The sequence below is a fragment of the Harpia harpyja genome, chromosome 13 (assembly GCF_026419915.1).
Source record: "Harpia harpyja isolate bHarHar1 chromosome 13, bHarHar1 primary haplotype, whole genome shotgun sequence".
NCBI classification, from domain to species: domain Eukaryota; kingdom Metazoa; phylum Chordata; class Aves; order Accipitriformes; family Accipitridae; genus Harpia; species Harpia harpyja.
The window spans coordinates 44,155,144-44,177,503 of NC_068952.1; the positions used below are offsets into that span (position 1 = coordinate 44,155,144).

At 41.7% G+C, this 22,360-nt stretch overlaps 1 protein-coding gene across 4 annotated transcripts in view; it reads right to left on the minus strand.

The window, feature by feature from the left end:
* SLC23A2 (solute carrier family 23 member 2) overlaps positions 1-22,360 on the minus strand; it is a 68,570-nt gene that overhangs the window by 36,658 nt on the left and 9,552 nt on the right. Inside the window, exons 1-2 of one of the 4 annotated variants that reach the window (XM_052806516.1) lie at positions 21,088-21,191; positions 5,982-6,085 (exon numbers count right to left, since the gene is read on the minus strand). The exons of 1 other annotated variant lie outside the window; for it this stretch is intronic. The gene's annotated coding sequence lies outside the window, so the exon portion shown is untranslated. Of the gene's footprint in view, positions 1-5,981; positions 6,086-11,210; positions 11,293-21,087; positions 21,192-22,360 lie in introns of those variants that run through there. 2 more of the 4 variants (XM_052806518.1, XM_052806519.1) reach the window with 2 other exon arrangements.

Here is a 22,360-nt window from a genome sequence, read left to right on the forward strand (position 1 = left end):
GCCTGCAAGTCATTACTCTGGAAGCTCTACCGCAAATAAAAACATTCACTGAAGTATACAACAAAGGTTTTCCTACAGAGGAATCTGCCCATATACCAAGACAGGCTGCATGAAAAGCTTCCATTTCACAAGGGACCAAGCTGCATGAAAGTCTGTCTAAAAAATAATTCGAAAACTCATCTCTTATTAGATTCAAGGGTTAACTTGGGCAGGACAGAAGATACAGATATACATAAAGAGCTTATTAACATGGAAAGGAAAAATGGACCATGAACCCCATTAAAGGAGTAGGCAATTGCAATATACATGTCTTTTCCCTTGCATGCATTGTTTTCTTTAAAAGCAGCATCATTTGATATAGTTTTTGGCTGGACCACACTAAAAATGTTCCCCACTTTTTTGTATTAGTCTGAGAACACCCACTAACAACTAAAGACAAATAAAAAAAAAAAAATTCAGATTTGCTGTGATGGCATTCATCTCTACAGTGCTGTATTTGAGGGCCTTTAACATTTGAATCCAGAGCCTGGCAAAGCAAAGACTGGTGAAAACAAAACCAACTGACCTCCAGAATGCAACATGCTTGGGGCAATAGGTTGTTGGGGGTTTTCTGTTTGTTTGGGGTTTTGGTTTTTGTTTTGGATTTTTTTTGTTTTTTTCATTTTGTTTTGTTTGGGGTTTTTTGTTTGTTTGTTTTAAACATCCATTAGAAGAGCGTCAACAATTTGTCAGGTGCTGTCAGACTGGCTGCACCAGAACTGGGAAGCAAAGCTGTGTTCAGGATATATCATCAATACAATAAAGCTCATCGCCCCACATTTGCAGTAAGCAGACCTAGAGGTTAACCCTTTGGAAGAAGCTTAGCCTGGACCTCAGCTTCCCCCATGACTGTCAGGATGACTTTCAACTCTGAAAATTACTGTTTTTCCAAAGTGTAAGAATGATGCAGGTTTTTTTCCCCAGAAGCTTTAAGAGGGAAGCAGCTCTGTGTATTTCCTTATTTGCCAAATTCCAAACAAAAACTTCCTCAAACCATGAGGGTCTTTCCGAATTCCAACTGGATCTCAAATGTCTATCAGCTGAGCCAGGCCCACCATACAAAGATGTTAGCCAAAATACTTTAGACTTTTCATATTGATTTGTGCAGCTGCTTTGAGAGGACAGGAGACAGCTGACCCAGCATAAAGCTGAGCAGATAAACATGAGCAATGGGCACGAAGTTTGAACACAACATAAGCGGCCTGATTTAGTGCTTTGCATGATGGGGCTGCAGCATTTTAGAGCTGGTAACAGGTCCCCTAAAGCCACAGACACAAGCTGCTGGACAATCACAAATGTTTTACTGCTCTATAAAGTGGCAGAACCGACTGCAAAGACAAATGGAAATTGGCTACCTTACAGTTGTGGTTTGCTGTATCACTTTCCCTCAAACAGTAAGTTCTGCTGGAGGAGGTCTAGGACACAACTAAACCAGCTGGTGAAAGAGTTAAAAGGAGAATCCTAGCTAGTCTGAAAGGTAAGTGTATCTCCTCCCAGCTCTCAGCATAGTAGAAGTGTCAAACAGAATTAACTAGTTAATCAGTACCTGTGATCCTCTTGTCTCCATCTTGACTGTGGAAATAGCAGGAACTGACCTGCATTCAGTGGCCTTACACTGCTGTGCAAAGGAAATATTCGTAAAGGAAGCACAACAGGCGTGGTTATAAAACAAGCTGGCGATGAAACAGCACATTCTTTAGAGCGTACTGATGGAAAAGCTCCCAGGAGCACTAATGTAGGTATGCCACCTGGTAAGCACATGTCGCACCACCCTGAGGAAGGAGCAATGTCAGATCCAACCCAAGACCTTTCTGGCTTTTACAGATGGCTGAAGAGCCAAGAGAGCTCAGTCTGTTGCACACACTAAGGAGATTAGAATCAAATTAAGGTGACAGCTTAATTACAATCTTCAATTTATTAGTTGTAATCAGCTGTCAGAATCATGTGAATAACAACAACTTTCTCCTGCAAGCAGAGATGACGCTCAGCCAGAAGTTGTCCAACCTTACATCAACCGAGGTTAGCTTCACCTAAATTTTAAATAAATTCAAAACACTTGAGGCAAATAACCTGAACTGCAGCAGTACATCTGGAGCTCCAGCACCTCCAACGGCAGTTTCAAGTGTTTGGCATCTCTAAAACTCAGGCACGTGACGCGTTTAAATACAAATCAAGGCATCCTCTACGTCTGAGATTATAATTTTGGCAACAGACACACAACAGAGATGTGGAAAGGGACTTGGACTTCCTGCACATCAGGATATTTTATTGTTAAAATGAACCAAGTCTGAGCAGAAGATAGAACCAGTTTTAAAATCCACTTCACTTGCTCAGTACTCAGTACTGTGAGCACTGCAGAGCTGTTTCTGGAAAGGGCACGCTGTAGACCATGACTAAAGATAAATTCTCAGTTCCTGTAGCGTTGAACAGCTATGAAGAATTTAAGCCAGTAACAAATGCACCACATTTACTTTGTTTAGTTTAAGAAAGTGCATTTAGGCCAAGCAGCTAATACTACTCTACAGGACTAGGGACACATTAAAGAGAAACTGCATGCTGCAGGACAGAGCTGCTTATAGTTTGGTTGCCAGCTGACGTTCACCAAGAGACATGGAGAAGGGGGACAGGCAGACACACGGCTCGGATCAGCAAGAGAGTATCCAGGGAGATGCAGATGGCTGCAGAAGGCAGCAGGATGGATGCCAAGAGATCAGGGAAGTTTTGAAAGAAACTCCTTCACCAAAACACTGTACCAAACTGATTAGGGAAACAGGAGTGCTTCTGTGCTTTCAAGACTGGCAATGCAGACAATTTAGGAATTTTGTGGAGGCTCCAATTAGACAGGTTTACTTAGAGGGTACAGCTACCCCTGGCCAGACACACAACACGAAAGCAAGGCAGTTCCCAGTTAATTATGGAACAGCAGCTTTCTCCAGATTGCTATTGGTTCTAGTTACGCCTGTTGCACAAAATTTCTGTACCGATTTTCTGCCATTAAGGTATGAAAAACCAAAGACTTCTCTTCCTGTTATTAGGCACACCTTGTCTTCTGTGCATCAGATGCGAGCTACTGACACTGTGGTTTGTATTTATACGTGTCCTCGCTTCTACAAGTCCCAAGTTATGCTATTTTTAATACTAGAAGAACCTTAGAACAAGATTCCCCCTTTCACTCTCCAGCCTGCCTGCCATAGCCATTCACATCTGCTATTTAACAGCATAAATACAGTAAGCCTGAAAAACTTGTTTCTGAGAAATTGTTAAAAATGAAACAGTACATTATCAAGGGGTTTTAAAATATTATTGACCAAATTATAAGGGATCAAAAGAGTAGCAACTTTGCTACTCAAATCTGTCCAAAAAGTTGCTCGATGTTTTCCTACAAAGCAAAAAGGTCCTCCCCATTTCAAAGAATTCATCAACAAGTATCTCATCGGTGAGGCTAATAAAGCCCAAAAAGTACTTAACATGATGCAATCAAAGTACTGTCTGCAGGCCCACAACCACAAGTTCAATTGCTTCACAGTGCTGGCCACGAGTATTACGTCTCCAGATTGGCACTTGGATACAGTGCCCGTGAGGTCCTCTACCCCACAAACTGTTCCAGATATGCAGGTGTGCCCGAAGGGCATTTTTTCAACCTTCCAGGGGATTTTGACCATCTTACAGAAGTGAAAAAAGCTGCAGAGCACCCGTGCTTAATCTTCTGTTGCTACATGTAAAAAACATCTTCCTGCTTTAGTCTTAAGTAGAGCTCTTCCTCAGGCTATTTTGAAACTGAGCCTCTCTGGTTCAAAAAACACTCGTGATTTGTCTCTACCAGGTGCCTCTTGCACCCAGAGTTTCTTCCTGTGAAATGAAATTGCACTGAAATGCTACCATATCCTTAAATGCCACAGAGATTTTCCCCTTCCACTTGAGCAAACTACATCCACACTTGAAAAGTATGCTTCAAATTCCTAACGCAACACCACACAAAAAGACATAATTTCCCTTTACCTGCAGTAGAAGCAAAGTACTGCTAAATATGGCCAAACTTCCTAACATCTCATAGAATCATAGAATGGCTTGGATTGGAATGGACCTTAAAGATCATCTAGTTCCAACGGCCCTGCCATGGGCAGGGACATCTTCCACTAGACCAGGTTTTAAAAAACAGGAGTTGACAGGCACTTTAAGAAGTTTCGGTCCGGAGTTAGTTTCTCACTTCAAAGTACATCTTCAAAGCGCAAACATATTCCTTCTTTGTAGGCACTAATGAATTTTTAAGTAGTTGGTATTTTGACTGCCATCCAGAATAGTATGTCTTAACAACTGACCAACGTTATTAGGACATGTCTACACAAAGACGCACAGGAAAGTTATGCCGAGCTCAAACCTTCCGTTGATTTAAAGCACATTAGCTAAATCTCATTAACTTCCTGTGTGAATGAGCTTGTTGAGAAGAGGACTTAAATCTAACTGAATGAGACGTTTAACAAAGGATCTCACAGCTTTCAAGAACTACATGTTTGGTTAATCAAGTTATTAAAAAAGAGCTTATTTAGGCTGTGGTTCTAAACGAAAATATCTGAAATATGAGTATTTCCAGTAAGTATAGGTCAACCTGAAGGTGCATTTGGTCAAAAACAATATTGGCCAAGCTGTTCCTCGCTCATCTTTCACCCCATTACTCTCTCATTTTATTGTTCCAATAGGCAACAGTTTTGCCAAATTTCTGTGCAACGTGTGCGCCACCCTCCATAGGAGATCCCACCAACGCGTACGCAATGGTCTGCATTAACAGAGTCTTAACGAAAGACCAAGAAAGAAGTACGCAAAAGAAGCCATAAGATTACATTTCAAAGAAGCACAAGCAAAATCTAGGAGATAACAACTTTACAGCCTGACATCAAGTGACTGCTATCAAATGACACCTGCAGTGTTCTCTAGATAGCAATGACGCTCACGGTAAATAAAAATGAAATAGCGTATCACCGTTCTTTATAAAACACATCACTACTTTATAGTCTTACTTGCAGCACAGTACACTTCTCTCACTGTTTATGGTACACATTAACTTGATTTATAATAGTATGTAGTCCTTACAATCTCCCTGTGGAGCATTAATAATCTAAGAATTCAGATACCTCCACGTTATTATGGATGTTAATACACAGTTCATTAAGCTCCTTCACAGAATCCAGAAAGAAACCTGAGCACACACTGGTTCTCTTCTCAGCTTGCTTTGTACTTCTACTTGGCACTTTGATGAAAGCTACTTTTTTTCCAAGACCTTAATCACATTAAAACAAAGGTGAAGTTAGAAACTCATCTAGGAAAAATTCCATTTACTAAGCAAATCAGGGTAATGTGCCAACTTTTTCAACTCTGAATACGAAGCTCCTTTCCAAAGGCTTAGGCATTCCTACGTCTGCTTTTGAAACAGATACTCACTCCTTGCTGAAAGAGAACAATTTTAGTCCAGTAAGGAATATAAAACCGGTAACTGATTACACACTTGAAAAAGTTTACACTGAGTTGATCCATTAGGCTTGTCTTGAAACAATTTTTTCACTTCCATTTAACGTAACTTAATAAGAGATTTGGAAATCAAGAAACTTACAAAAACTAACCAAGATGCTGTACTTTTGGGGTCAAACAGTCTTAAAATCTCTTTTTTGCTACATAAACCTCATATAAATTTCGCCCATTTTAAAAATTAAAAGGAATCCAAAGTTTACAGGTACACAGGAAAGAGGGTAAATATTTTTGAGTCTCTCTTTACAGTAATAACAATTTTTAAATGAAAAATTAAGTCCTCAAATCTTTAAGATATTGAAACTGTTCTTAAAAACCTGAGTTTGTCAGGTTTCAGTTTTCTTCCTTAATAATGCCCACACTGAAGCAGTCGAATGTTTGTAATCATCCCCATTAACATCTGAATTCAAAGAAGCTCTTACCTCCAGAAACCTGTACCAACTTCTAGAGACCGTCTCAGCCAATTCCTCCACCGCCTTTCTTCCAGCCTATGCTCAGTGCAACAGTTCGAGTTGCAAGCCGCAGCCTGAAAGGATGCAGACATACCAAAGGAGGATTTTTATAATCTGTTTGGGCTCACTACATTGTATAACTGTACTGTGTCCAATCACCACCGCTGCGCGTTACACAACGGCTGAAATGCAGGAAGACCCCACACGGTCATAAACTGTTACTACACGCCTCTGCCATAGTTACGAAAAGTAAGCGAACAGAGAGTCAGTCTCTCTGAGTAACAGCAGACAGAGCGCACACAGATCAACCCGAACAAGAAGGTTCAAGTGTTTTACATAACCTACTCTCTTCTACAGGGAGAAAACCCAGCCGGGGCCCTCAAAATTCAAGTTGCATAAATATTTAACATGCCCGACTCCAACAGCTGTAATCAGGATTGGGATTTTCGCCACCAAGTTAGCATTTCCGTAAGCCTCCGTTGTGCAACTTGCACAGCAGTATTTTTATTAGCAATTAGCCAGTTTTCAAGAGGTCCCAGATCTCAAAGCTCTGTTCCCTAAGACAAGGCTTAGCCATCCACAACCTCACCAAGAACTGAAAACGCACAATATAACTTGTGCTGGGCTCATTCGCTTTCCTAATGGAAAATGCTGCATAAAAGTGATGTTCAGGGCCACAAAGCAAAGCCAGACGGAGAGGGAGGCAGGAACAGAAGCGAGAAACTTGAAACAACAACAAAACATTAATTAACATGCAGTCCTTCCACATGAATCTGTTGTTCTCTCCATGACCCGCCTCTCTTTCTGCAGGAGGACAGCACTGTCTTAAGACTGCCCTTACACTTCCAAACATCCCTTTATAATTCGTCGCATCACAGCCCCTGCCTCGTTACTGCTTGCCCATCAGGTTTGTACACCACCCCCTTACCCTACGAGGGAAGCAATTATGCAGCAATCTCTCCAAATACATCATAAGCTCGCAGTATTAATGAGACACCACCGCTTCTTCTACAACCGATGCCGTTAAGTGATAATTAAAATAGGCCACCAGAAAGCAGGCGCTTTCTGCCCACATATATATGCAGCGTCTCTGCCACTTGGGCCCAACTGAGAGCCGGCCAAGAGCACCGCGCTCGAAGGCAGAATAACGAGGTCAACTTTACCTGAAACACACCTTTTGAACCCAAATTTGCAGAGGCAAAAGACAGGCCGATGGCGCCATCTAGCTCCCTGCGCTTTATGAGAAAAAGTCAGCATTACGCAAGTTTAAAGGCTTGCTTGCTTAATTGTCAAGACCTGAAAGCTGCGGATCATCAGCAGATCAGAAATCGGCATATGCTTGTTCTTGCATCAAAGAACCAAGTACTGAATAGGGCGCATTTAATTGAAAGCTGACACTTATTATGTGCAATACTCTTTATTCATCATTTACTAAGAATGCGTGGAAGAAAGCCAATTATCTCCACTGATTATTTTATGCAATGCGTGCGTATATAAAACCACATTATGTTCCAGCATTTAATCTCCACTGCAAAGAGATGTTGAAAAGTCTCCTCCACTTGCTCCTTTTCCAATTACTAGATTCCTTCCTTTGCTCTTTACTTCTGAATTCCAAATGTTTTCACAAACAGAAAGATCTTCTAACTTCAATACGGAGAAAGCTTACAGCCCTTAACGGAAGCATCACCATAACTCACGTTTTAAGACCGTAAAATATAAACTGCTGTACCAGAGGTCAACAGACTGCCTGCAAGATTACTCATCTACAATACTTTTGAGGAATATGCTGGAAATTATTTTAGATTCAAGGCATTTGATGTGCTCACAGAGAGCTACAGGACTAAGTGATCAATGGCAAGAAAAAACTGTAAGGTTTTGAGAGAAATAAATCATTTGCTTTTTTACTCTAATGTCCAGGTTTTTGGGTTTGGTTTTTTTTTTAAATAGTTGCATTAAACAATGCCGGGGACTCAAACGCTGCTTGCCCTGAATATCATAGTTCAAAGTATAATCAAGTTCAGTGCAAGTAACATTACTTAAGTATCCAATTGAGCAAGACTTCTCTATTTACCTTACAATTAAAACTAATTGCTCCAAAGTTCATCACTGGTGAGTGGAGAATTTAATCATTCAAAAGATTTATTTCTGATTACTTAGTATTTACACTCAATAACTTAGTTCAAATAAACCACCTACTAATCTGGATGCCTCCACTTAAAACCCAGCTTCCATGATCGACAGTCTGGACAGATCTAATTGCAGGTTGTTTGGTTAAAATCCCTTGCAGTGAATAGGTACTTAATCACTGCCACGTTTGAGATGAATGTTAATTCAAGATGTAACTGTTGCGACTACTGTTTCAAGACAGTGGAATATTTTACAGTGCATCTTCAAACTCCATAATACTGTGAAAGACAGACAGGAATAAACAGACGAGAAGCTCTATGTATTGCTGCACTTTATTGATGGAAGTCAAATCACAGCAGACAATTTATCTTGCTCTATTTCAGTGCAGGAAGCATTGTTGTGAAGAACCTCCATAGCTAGACTTCATTTTTATTACCTGCTTAATATCTGAGATTTAAACTGATGGAAGAATTTGTCTTGCTTGAGAATGTTACTCTGAAGAGGAGTTCACTTCTGATTATTATGAGGAAATCCAATTTTTTGCCTTCTTCTCAGACGTACAGTGTTCAGTTTAAGGATGAAACAAATACTTCAGAGTGCCCTAGTCAAATTACAAATGTTTGCTGTTAGACAGACATTTGTAAACTGACTGACGATTTACAGGCAACATTCTGAGTTTGAATATTTATTCTGAGGCCATCCTCCCTAGTTTTGCAGCACTCAGAGTCTGGACAAAATCCTTCTTTGAAGTCACCGATTTCCACTGTACTGAAAACTGTGTCTTGTGTATAGGGATGGCACACAATGGTTATCTCATATGATCAAAACTGGTAAAAGAATGACCCAGCGACCGCAAACACCTGGTAACTAAATCCCTCCTTTGAACCTTCGTATATTGCCAGGTAATAACAAGAAAAACACACAACATAAAAAGGCAAGTCTGATGCAGTCACCGCAAAACTGTTAAGAGGTTCTCTGTTGTACAAGTTATATCAAAAAAAAAAAACCAAAAAAACCAACCTGTTCCAGCATAGCAGATGCCTCACAAATCTTCAGCTGTCAGAAAAAGGCACATCTTCTTTGCAAGAACATCCTGTTTCATCAGGAGGGTGAGGTGTAGGATGCCTCATTTATGATGGCCAAACGAGTCTCCCGACTACATTTTTGTAGCAATCTCCTGAAGTAAGTATTCTTCCTACCAATATGTAATCTTTTACATCAGTGAAAAGATTCAATTTATACAGCAGACTTGCATGAACATCTTCCAGAATACACTTAACATAATACAGCAAACACAAGAAAATCGCATCACATACTAGTAGAATAAATAGATCCACTTCCACCCACAACTTGGAACAGCAGAAAGACTAAGCCATTAAGTTTGATCTTATAGAGACGTTTATAAATCCACTGAATTATAAATTCCTTGAAAAAGCACTTACCAGAAGATATGCTTTAATATGAAAACATCTACTGTTTTCTTCCCTAATGCTGTATCAAGTATACACAAAGAATTACTGAAATTGCTTTGAAAGCTTACCACTTAATTCAATGAGCAATGCATGGTCCTGGGTACTACTTAAACTTACCCTTTGTACGTGACTCAACCTATTAAAATGTACATCCCTCTCATCTAACAGAAAGGATACCTAGAGACAGTCCGTGTAAAGCGAATTCCACTTTTCTAGTTAAGAGAATGCAATGCTTTGTGCTCAACTTCCTTTCTTCTTAAATCCTGAACACAGTTACAGCTTGTATGACAGTGTTTCTTAGAACTTTTCCCACAACTGCGTATTTTGAAATACTTGTAAGAAAAATCTAGGGTCCGAGACGTACATCAAAGCAGACTGACAGTTCTTCTACGTGAAGAAGTAATTACAAGATGGAAGTGCCTTTAAAAATACCTTTGGCTGATTTCTGGGCAAGAAATAAGAAATAATTTTCAAGGAAAAACAACAACAAAAGAGTAGTGAAGCCAAACCATGCACTCCACAGGCACAGATCAAAGTGCTTCAAAAATTAATGGAGAAGGAATGTGCTTTTTGTGACCTGCTATTGTATTCACCATGGCCATAAACTAAGTCAGACGCCTACATCTTTCCTGGACCTCCAGGTATGCTTGTAATTAAAGGCAATAGCTCAAATCATTTTTCTTCCGAGAACTGACAGAAGTAAAACCTGTTTATTGGTCAACATAGCATCATGCGAGGTTGCTGACCGCAACCCTTAAAGCATCATTACCTTCAAGTATTCCCAGATGCCCCGGGAAACGCTGTTAACTTCAACATATGCTTAAAAGACCATAGTATATGGCCCAAACTCAAGTATGCAATAACTCAGCCAAAGGAACAACACACAACTGACGATAAGCCCAAGTATCTAATAACCCTACACCTAATAAGCTACAAACGGGAACTCTACAATTAGACTTCACATCTACAACTTCAATCTCTTTGTTTCTCAAACACCAGACCACAGAAGCACACCCTAGGCGCAGTCACGGGTTCTAGCCACGAGCAAAAACCCATGATCAGCCCAACAGCTCTGACCTATTCAATGCCGCAGATCACAAACCAGAGTGGATATGCAAATTTATATACTAAGTCTAGACTTGAAGCATCTGTTGGTGTTATCTGCTAAAGCTGCAATTTTGTAATTTTTTGGTATTACTTTGGCATTATTTTGCTGTTACTATTTAGTTAGCACACTCATGTTTTACCTTTATCTCTCTCTCTCTATCTTTGTGACTGCAAATAGTTTCAAAAGTGTGGGCTAAATTTCTGTACAGAAAAAACCAGCAGACTGATCATGCTACAGGCTGTGCAGAGAACATGGGAAGTTCTATCCTTTAGTTGAAGTGGCTGTTAATTTCATTTCCTAAAGGCAAAACTTGTTTATACAAAAAACGTTCATACAGTTTTGAACTCAATACACCGTTTGCTCAGATGCCTAGAAATCTACCTGCACTAAATAGTGAGCAGCCAGGTTGAAAACTTTAGCTGCAAGACTAAATGTTTTAGAATAGGGGGGGAAAGAGCAGACAGCCATACTTCTGTTCAGTGATCCTGGTACCTCATTCATGGTTCACTAAGCAAACGGCAAATGCAGCTTCACAGCACTGCCCAACTGCTCCAGCAGCCACAACTCCTCCTCCCACCAATCCCAACTTCCTTCATCTGAAATGAAAAAAGCCCTTTTAATCTTCAAAGCATGACCACAAGTCAATCTCAAACTTAGCACACTTTTTAATTTTCTTTTTAATTATCCAGTTGGGAGAGTTATGCCCTCCTTGCTCAGTGACCTTTCACTCCTTCAAGATTATTTCAAGAAATCTTTCCTGGGAATAATCTGCAAATTTATACCACTTGTAGAGGAAATGTTTCAAGGCTTCCAAGCACTGAGGGGGAGAGACAGCATGATTCTTCATGTGCTTTTGTGCAGGCAGCCTTTGCTGTGTTACACAGTACCCTCAGTTCTGCAGGCCAAGTATCTTCTGGCTTCAGAGGCTGACTGCTGCGAGCGCAATCCCGACACACCTGCTCAAACACCTTCCCAAAAGTAAGTTGTCACCATGCTGAGTTTTAGAGCCCTTGAGTCCTTACATGGAGCCAACCCCCAAAAGGGCAAGAGAATTTCCTTCTACTGGAACTGGCAAAAGGCAAGGCACAAGCAGATCATCTATTGGTGCCATACAGCAATAATAGATGCTATTATTAATTATATTAGCAATAATAGATGCCATTATTACTACTGATAACTGTTGACCAACTGTTTGTCCCATGAGTTTTGGTCATTAAGCATAGCTTGGTTTCCCATAGCCACAGGGAAAAATTAAGTCATTATTGCCATTAATGATTTTTAAGTTAAACCAGCACTACTCACTCTCTGCCCACACACTAAACAACTGTATGCAATCCTACATTTGATTCCCACACGTTAAGCCAACCAATTACTAATTTATTAATTTCACAATGAGTCTGGAAGTGTTTATAGAGACAGGCTTGTGTTTAACCAGACTTGCTAGTTAACTTCCCGTACTCATGTTTCAGACGGGCTTAGGTGAAAGTGTTTACATGCACACCAATCATCATCTACTTCCTTATAAACGTGCATTTGTACGTCTTGCTCGCGGCTTGAGAAGTTAATGTGATGCCACCGGTTCAGTCCTCTGACTCCACAGGGACAATTAGTAGAGACAGGAGGTAACTAGGACCTGTTGAAACCCAGCTAACATCCAACCTATACGTCACATAACACGTTACCACGCAGAGATGCAAGATGTAATTTAGTCCAATAGCTTTGAAGATTTTTCTCCATACGTAAGTGGTTAATTAAGAATGCATTAAATATATATTAATGCATCAAATATCCCTACAAGCAACAAAACTGTTAAAGAAGGCTAAGCGAATTCTTCTCCAACTGAAGTGTCAGAAATGGAACAGTCCACTTAATACCAAACTGATTGCTCAGGAAAAGCACAAAAACTGTAATATTTTGACAGAGTTCACATTACTTATAATAATATTTATGCCAACTATGGTTTACTGAAGGAAAGCTTTTTAGTAAGACATGCCTTTTGCAAAAAAGTATTTTGGCAACATTTAGTAGAATACTTCTTTGTGATTTTTGCCAGTAAAACGACCCTTTTTTAGCCAATACACTGTGGTTTCAATATTGTACCTTACTGATTCCTTCATCTTCAGGCCTCTTTTGCAGACGTCTGTATAGCACTACTTTAAAAAAAATAATCACAATTATTCTTACTTAATTGGCATCGCTTAAAATGTGAGAATTCTTTGCTGATACTATTTGGAGTAATATCCTTTAGGCATACATTTTGCCCTCAAACAAAATTTTCCATTTGAATAATTAAGAGGAGAAGAGACCAATACAGATAGAGTCTCCTTTGAAGGTACCCACATGCTGTGCTGTCTCCATAATAAATCTATTACCTGCCATTCAACAAAACATTATCTGTCACAACAGCCTCCAGAACAAAAACAGTAATTAGACTCGGATCTTAATACACTCCGTGCACTGTTCTGCGGTCTACAATTCAGCGGGTTTAGAAAGCAAGGAACAGTGCACCTAAGTGAGATTAAAAATTGGGCTAATACTGATCATAAAATCTTTACCAAAACTGAACAGCCAAGGAGGAGAGCTCAGATAACACTTTGGGTTTAGGCTCATTTATACTAAGAAACTTAATAGAAGGCTTAATTGACAGCTTTGCTTGATTCAATTGTGCCTTATTAGGCATCTTCATGAAAAGCATTAAATGTCTTTGATCCCTTCCAAAGAAGAGGAAGACTCATTAGCAATGGATGTTTACAAGTACCCAGGGCTCAAGATTACAGGAGTTCTTCCCCTTCTGCAGAAGGGGCTTTTTAGATGTATGTTTTTACGAGAAGGATCACGTATCGTCTCCGAAAGAGCTCAGGCTTCCATCCTTTGCTTTTTCTGATATTTGCAAACAAGACAGATGGACAATGAAAACGTCAACCTGTTTGAAAGCCTGACTCGTAAGAGCTGACTCAGTTTAATAGACCTCTGTACGCGACTAGCAATCCAGGAAAATTCAAGCCGTAGGGCCAGTCAACACTAAAGATTATTATTTATACCAAGCCAGATTTTCTGTTTTTCTATGTTCTGAAATGCATACAGCACAAATTGAGCTGTTCCCATTCAATTTTCAGTTTCTGGCTAGAGCAAATAAATAGATACACTATCTTACTACAATAAAACCACAACACTTGGGTATTAAAAAAAAAAAAGCCACCCCCTCTTCCACATAATTTTTTTGTTTCAGTTTTAAAAGCATCTACTAGTAAGTTGAAATAAACTAGAAGTAACCAACAAGTGTCTAACAGCCTGAATAAACCAGAACAGAGACCTATAAAATTATATTGATAATAACTATTATGCTCAGCATAATCTCCCAAAATTCTGCACACGAAGTTAAATGGTACCCATGAAAATACATATTTCCAATATCAGCTAACGACTGTAACTGTTATTGTTCCCATATACAAAAGGACACAGAACAGTATGAGAATATCACAATTATGTCTTGCAGTCTGATCCTACAGAATGGGGACCTGGAGCTCCAATTTCTTTCTGGTCAGTCTGAATCCCAATTATTTCTTTGGTTTGCCCTTCATACAATGAAATGCTCATCAGGAAACTGTACTCTTTAAGCTTTTATCAAAAAATCCGATCTGTTAAAATACAACCAAGCAAATGCTTCTTGCATCAAGAACATCTAGCTCAACTTTCACAAACAATTCATTTTGTATAAAAAAAAATGAAAAAGGAAAAAAAAAAGCTGCTATAATTTGTTAAGCTGCTGGTGCTTTAGAGTGCATTATCTTGAAAAACAAGGATGTGCTTTAGAGTACATCGTCTGCAAAAACAAGGATGTGTTTTCTTTGCTCAGGTATGGTAAGGGTCTGAATACAGGATTCCCCACACAAAGGGCAAGTAATAAACACAGCAAAAATTGTAGAGTTTACGAATTTATTTTCCTGCCATTAGGATTCAAAGACTCCATGGAAATTCAAACCTTATCACAGAACAGTCCATTAAGCACTATTAGCTCTGGGATGCTTTCATTTTATTCAGCCCACAAAATAAGAAAGAAGTTGCTAACTTTGCAGTGCAGCATTTTATTTCCATTCCAAGCTTCTAAATAAAAAGTGAAAGTCGTGACAGGGAGTCACATGCCTGGTTTTGAGATATTCTATATGAACTTGAATAGTGATAAGAACATATACACACTTTTTTCTTTAAAAGCACAACAAAACTGCAACACTGAGCTATATGCTTAAATACAAGACAATACAGGTAAGTGATAAAAGGAACAAGGCCAGAAAAAAAAGAAACCCTTCAGATTGCTACTTCTGAGCTAGAAAAGAAAGCGCGCTCTGTAAAGATGTGCTTAAGGGCAGACCCCAGCGGTCAAAGATTTCCAGCATTTCTTTCCCATGGCTAACGCCGGGTCAACAACGATGTGCACAGCACTGAAAGACTGGGATAAATTCACTAACAGCACATTAACCGCCTCAGCATATAAACATAGCTAAGAGCACACTTAGCAGATGGAGTGTTTAAGGTACCTTCCTATTAAAGCTCCTGAACAGCACTTTATTCTCCCAACTTTTACAATCTTACAAGCGTACCAATAGCCAGCATACCACTAAAATAGGCCTTATTGCCCTAGGCTGCAATTTCATGGCCATGCAAAATAAGAGTAAATACAATTAAAATGTGTTGCTACATTTAGAGTCCAAACTACTCAAAGCATCCACACACGAGGTTAATGCTCAGGAATCTAAGTGCATAAAACCCCCCTGAAGTTGCTTTTTACTTACTTTCCTGCTACGCCAGCGCTGCTGTCTACCATGCATTCTCAAAATGCTTCAGCCAGCTGTTCAATGACACAAGCACTGCAATAGTTCGATTTAAAAATAAATTCAGACAACAAATTTGGGGGACACGCAGTCATTTGAAATCCGTTCAGTCAGTCACTACATTTCAAAACAGTCAAAAACAAAATAATGGTGAGTCAATCTCTCCTTCACCATTTATACTAATTTGAGCCCATACTTCAAGCAATTTTAATCTAAAGCAAGTGTAAAGGAAATGGATACGGAATGAAAACAATCCCTTTTATCACAAAGGAGATAACAAGCAAATCCTGGTTAAATCCAAACACGCATAAAAAAGTTCAGTTATTGCTTTCATACCACACAGAGCCTGAAAGTTCAAAAATACTCACAGGTACTGTGCTGCTCAAACAGCTCCTCAAACACAATTACAAGTGGACTAATCTGCTCCCATCTGCTCCTAAAAATACAACTATCAGACAGAGCTTGTTTTCTCAGGCATTTTGCTGACGCAAGTACAAGATCAAAACATCACTCATTCAGAGGAGAAAGATTTATTGGTCCGCATAATATGCAAGCTAAAATCCAGCTATACCGTCATTCTAAGGTGCACATGACACACTCTTACCAATGCACATCAATTTTATTACGTGCTTAGTGACGTAGGTTTTGGGGGAAGAATAAAATAACCTGGCTGCCTGAATGTGGTGAGAAGAAATTCTGGAAATTCCCTTTCGCCTGAATAGGACAAAGTTTGTTCTCTCCTGAAGCAGTTTTAAAAAAAAATAATTAAAAAAAAAAAAAAAGGTAAGACCAGACACTTGGATGGTAACTGCATTCCCCCCGGCCCTCCATAACCAGCACTTTCATCTTCTGGCCTGAGAACTGAGACACAAGGAGATTTAGATCATTGAATTTCTAATTATAAACCCGTTAAAAAGTAGTTTTACAATTACCTCAAGCCCAGCCATTCCTCTGCAAATGATAAAATGGAGTTGTTGGATAGGAACAAAGAGTATTTCAATACGTTCCCTCTGCGTAGGCTGGAGACAACCAAAACGTGTGCTTTGGGACTTCCTCGCAACAGCCTGGCAGGAACCTCGGCCGCCAATTTGTCCTTCCCGAAACCAACCCAGAGTTTTCAAACCCCAATCAGCCCAACTCTACTCTGGGGCCACGGCACAGCCAAGAAAAGAGTCACGGCTCTCTGCAGGCCCAAGGCAAATGATGATTCACTATTTACTAGACTGATGACAACATTCAGTACCAAAAAATAAGTCATGAAACCTCCGAGAGCACACTGGATTAGAAAACCATGGCAGACGCATAGTGCATCACTAGGCACACTGTATTTCTGATGCCATACACATTTTTATTGCTATGTTTGGCAACAGAATTGGCCAAGATTAATGTTGAGTGCAAGGAATAAAACTAGAGCAGGAGACTTCTTAACTAGAAGCCTAGTTCTCCCTCCTACTTCCTTTCCCCATCAAGTGCCAGCGATGTTTCAACACCCCAATTCCCTTTCCCAGGGAGGTAGTTCTACTCCTTTCATGGCCAAATTACCATGGCAAGAAATCCACATTTAGATTCATCTCTAATAGAAGAGCATTCAAATAGCAGACATTTCCTTCCCATAACCTGAAAATGGCCAAATATCATCAGATTTCTTTTCTGCCTTCAAATAAACATTGTCATAAGATGGCTCATAACAACTAGAAATATTTAGCCATAAAGAAAATATGCTCCCCAGTACTGATAGAAGTGTTATGTGCAGTACCATGAAGTTAGCACAATGTCTTAATGCACTTCACCCCTGGGAATGGCTAGAGAACACGGCAAATAGCTTTCATTTTAAATGATTTATTTTATTCCTGCCTTACACTACATCATGATGCATCTCTTTTTACTCATCCTGACTGTCATTATTTTCTTCCTACAGCTTTTAAGTAAAATAAAACACACTGTAACTGCTGTCAGACCATTTCATGATGACCACTAAGGCTTCGTAAATAAGAACACTTGATACAAATAAATTTTTCAAGCAGTACATGAACCATCATCTTCAATGGAGGAAAAACTGTTCTGCGAAGCCATCTGCATTTTCTCTTGTAAGGAAAAATGCATAAAGAAGTGTTCAAAAGTAAAATAAATCTATTGAAGAAATGGCCCCACAGAATCTTTTCGGGCTTGAGTTTTCTTCCTATTTTTTTTTTCTTACATGGTTCACACAAAGACACTGACAGGAACAGCTACAGCAGAACAACATCTTCCAAAAATCACCTTGCATGGGACGCTGGTTTGTAACCTGCTATGAACTGGAATAGCTCCCGAGGGCATGCCAGTTGACTTCCCCCTGTAAACACTAGGATCAGAAGAGGTTAACTGCTGCAGTGCAGATTAGGTCATTAGAGCAGCTTAACAGCCACTTCTGGAGGAATCCATACTGAAGATGGGTGAAGTTTCACCCATTTATTTTCCAACCGTCTCCAATCAACCTAAACAGCACAACAAAGCCACTTCATAGCACAGTAAGAAAGTCCATTACACTGAGGAAGTTGACAGATTTGGCTATACCAAGAAGAAAAAAAAATAGAAACACAGTGACAGAATCAAAGAAAGAAAACTCAACTTGGTTTAATTTAAAAACCTTTGAAATAGTAACTGCATACAAATGCAGCATCTCCTACAGAGTCTTCTGAACAAATGTGGGGAAAATTCACGGTCATAAAGTTTTCTGTTGGGGGGAAAAAAAAAAATAATCCTCAAACTCCGCCATTATCTCAAGCTCCCCCTGAAGAAAAGAGTCTCCAACCAACTAATACCAACAAAGACACGACCTTTTATTTCTCCACTGGAATTCAACTCGAGGTTAGCTTCAACTACAAAAGACAGAAATTCTCGTATTAGCAGTCTTTAAAAAAAACCCCATACGCATATACCACTCCGTATGGCTTTACGGATGCACACATAGTTCTACCCATGGCTCAGGGAGGGGAAGGAGCAGGTAAAAATTCTCCAAACAGATCTGGCTTCAATATAAAAGCAAGGCTTTTGTGGGGTAACCCAAAAAAGCTCCCTGACCTCACTGACTGAGCAGCCATCCATACAAGGGTACCAGCACCACCGAGGGGTCACTGCAAGGCTGGGAGTGCGCAGCCAGTGATGGATGGGGGCTGCTTAAATTGGTGCTGTCATCAAAGGAAACATTCATCGACCTGCAGCCCAAATTATCCTACTATTTGAAAAGCTTTTTCTTCCTTCAGATTTGTTTCCGTACTGCAGATGCAGAATGAGCAAGAGGCCCGTACTCAGAGAACCTTATTTCCATCCAGCTCCTTACATCTACTCAATGTGAAAGCCAGGTGCCTTGAGAAAGCAGTTCACCGAATCTAAACCTAGCTAAGAGCAGGGCTTACAGACAAGTGACAGATTAGGGTGGATTTTAAACCATACAAACTCAGCCTGTTAAGGAACAGCAGGAGCACAACCCACCCTTGAGAATCGCAGTCCTAACTCCTTCCCTTATCCCCAAGGGCTCTGACAAGACATTTTCAACTCCTATGTGCATCTTTACTAGAGCCAAAGGCTTGTTTAAATCCATGATAAAAATCTCAGGGCTTGTTTAACCTCATTGCTAGCCCAAGGTTGAATTTGTTTCAGTGCATCTCCATGTTAACGCTGCTCTAGTTTCAAGCTATCTGGATCATGACTCGAAGCTAGGAACAGGGTTGTAAGAGCTCATCAACTACTAATCCAATTGCTCTACATATCGCAAGGATTATTTTCCAGTTTACTAACCTGAGCTACTTGTTGCAATAATCCTTTATCTATAGTGAAATCACTAGGCAGATCAAGGTGTGCAGCATTAAGTCTAGCTCTGGCAGTGTGCAGCACATCAGTAGCTAATCGCTCCAGTATTTGTTCTGCTTCTCCGCCTGGTTTTACAGCCTGCATCAAACTCCAGCTGCCAGTAAAACCACTACCCAAACCAGCTTTTTGCCTTTTTTTTTTTTTTTTAAAGCTTAAACTGGGTAATTTAAAGCTTGTTCAAGTATGGCAACACTGCGCTGCAGCGAGGATACACAGATATACTCAGCTCCCTGTGAAAACGGAGCATTTGGTATTTTTATTTCAGCTGGTCAAGTTCAACAGCAACAGGGAGCCCAGCATTTACCTGGCACTGAACTCACACTAAGAGAGTCAGCTGCATAGAGCAAATGATAAGATGGAAAAATTAACATGCGAGGTCTTTACCTTGTCTTAAATATATCTGGGGATTTCCCTTTCCTGCCAGAATCTTCTACTGGCTCTGCCTGCAGCTCCCTTTCAGGGTCAGCCCCTGCCTGCACTTACCTGGCCAGGTTAAGGGATACACTGCATGAGACCCCAAACTGCGTTAAGTGTTTGTTTTCCCAGTCTACAAAATGACAATGACGGCTCCAAAATGAAAGGACAGGAATGAAACTGTACAAGCCTCTGCCTGCATTCCCATCTTTTATGAAAAAAGGCAAAACCCACTAACAACAGAAATGCACGGTATAGGTAGGTAGTCGTTATCCATTAAGTACAGAAACCTAATCGAAGGCTTTCAACAAGCTTTGTTCAGGCATTTTTCTGCGCTACCTACATCACTTATTTCTACCCAAAACGTACCTTAAAACAAAAGAAAACCACGCATGACACTGAACGGGGCTCGCAAGCCAAAAGCAGAAAACAGAAATATTTACTGTCTCGTTCTGCACTGAAAAAAAAAAATCCAACCAAAAAAGCAAGCAAATAAATAAAAAGGAGAAAAAAAAAAAAAAACAACCCCAACCTCAAAGCGTATCACGAGAACGGGATCAGACAAGAAAGCGAGGCCACCCCTTCAGGACCAGGGGAGAATTAACCTGCATTTCTCCATCCCATTTGCAAGCTTACGGCTCTGCCACCCATTTTGTTGCAGAGTAAAGAAAAAAAAATTAAAAAATAGACGTGATCTCAATGGAACAGAGACAATACCACCCCCCACACCCACGGATAAATCCCCATCCCCGTCTCTGCCTCGCAGGGCAGGTGATCCCGCCGCAGGTGCCCACCTCAGGCATCCCCCTCTCCCGCGGCCGCCCAGGCCATGCCCCGGGTAGGTGCCCCCTTCCCCTCCGCCCAGCACGGGCTGGAGGCGATGCCGAGCCAAAAAAACCGCCGGCACGAAGAACGTGGAAGGGTTTTAATACAGAAAATAAAAGGGGGGGGGGGAGAGGTACGGACGGCGCAGGAGGGGCAGGAGCCGCGCGGCCAAGGTGAACGGCGGCCGGGCAACATGGTGGAGGCTGCCGGGGAGCCCCGACCCACCTCCCCGGGAAGGAGGAAGGGGCGAGCCCCGGCTGTCTGGGGATGGAGGGCGGCTCTCAGGCGCCGGCGGGGGGCCGGGATGGAGGTGACAGCGGGCGGGAGGCGAGAGCAATGACCGCGGCGGGCTGAGGGGAGAGCGCGGCGGGGGAGGCGCCGGCGAGGCTTCTCCCGCAGGGCGGGCGAGAGGCCGCGCCTTGCCCGCGGGAGGAGGAGGAGGACGGGCTCACCTGCCATAGCGGGCTGAAGGCGGCAATGGCGCTGGGGGCTGCGGCTCGGCTCGGCTCCGCTCCGCTCGGTCGGCAGCGGCGAGTGCGCTGGGGCCGGGGCCGCCCCGGCAGGCAGAGCACGGGGCGGGCCGGGCCCCGCTCCGCCCCCGACAAGATGGCGCCCGCCGCTAACCCGCCCGCCCTTCTCCCCTCAGGGCCCGGCCGCCATGGCGGCTCCCGCGGCTGTGGGTGGCCCAAGCGCCGGGCCGGGCCGGGGGGGATGAGGAGGGCCCCCGGCCCCTCAGCGGGGATCGGTCCCCCGTCTGGCGTGGGGGTGTCCTTCCCCAGCCCCCAGGAAAATGGCGCTTGCCTGGTGTCACCACAGGCTGCCCTCAGCCCTGGCCCTTTCCGAGGTCTGGTTATTTTATTATTTATTTTTTTTAGGAGAAATCCAGGTTTTATAATAGGAGAGTGAGCCTAGGGGGGCAAAAAAAAAAAAAAAGAGGAAGGCTAAGGAAGTTGAGCCCCGCAAAAGATGACACCTCCACCACACGCACGTCCCTCTTGCTAAAAAATCTCACTTTTCTGAGATTCTCACAGCTTTTGGGCTGGTGGGACAGAGCAAATCTGACATGATCCCCCACCAGCGCATGGAGCTGGGTGTTCTCAAACACAGCACAGATATCTGCCGCTTCAATACCCCGTACCAAAGATGGGCACCACCTCTGTCAGCAAAGCCTGAAATTCCTAATGGGTTTTGATAACCTTAACTCGCTTTAATTTGGCTTCTGCCGTTTCCAGTACGTGCAGTTCTTGGACATGCCCAGAGCCAGCTGGCTCACGGAACCTTTTGCTGCTCAATGCTTTTCTGGGAAGCCGGGGCTGAGCCCTCGGAACCTCCTCCAGTAATTTCTACCTTTTCTCCCCACAACAAAACTGTGCTACAAACATCAGCCTGCTAATTTACAGTAGGTGTCCTTGAGATAATGTTGACTGATGCTGAGCCTTCTCCCTCACCAGCCCCCTTCGTTATTTGATTAAGGTGCCTCATAGCTGTAAGTCGATAGGAAAGCCTGTGCTCCCCAGACCAGTGACACTAATTGTAATCCATTGCATCATTTTACCCAGACCTGCAATTCTTTGTTGATCTTTCAGGTCTTTGCCTTAATAGCTGCTGTTTGCGCAGAGTTTGGCTACCGGGAATGTTTACCCAGTACTTGTTCGCCAGCTGTCCGAGCCCTTCCATCCCGCTGCCCCTAATAAAGAGGGTTTCATCAGATCCCATTACAACCCA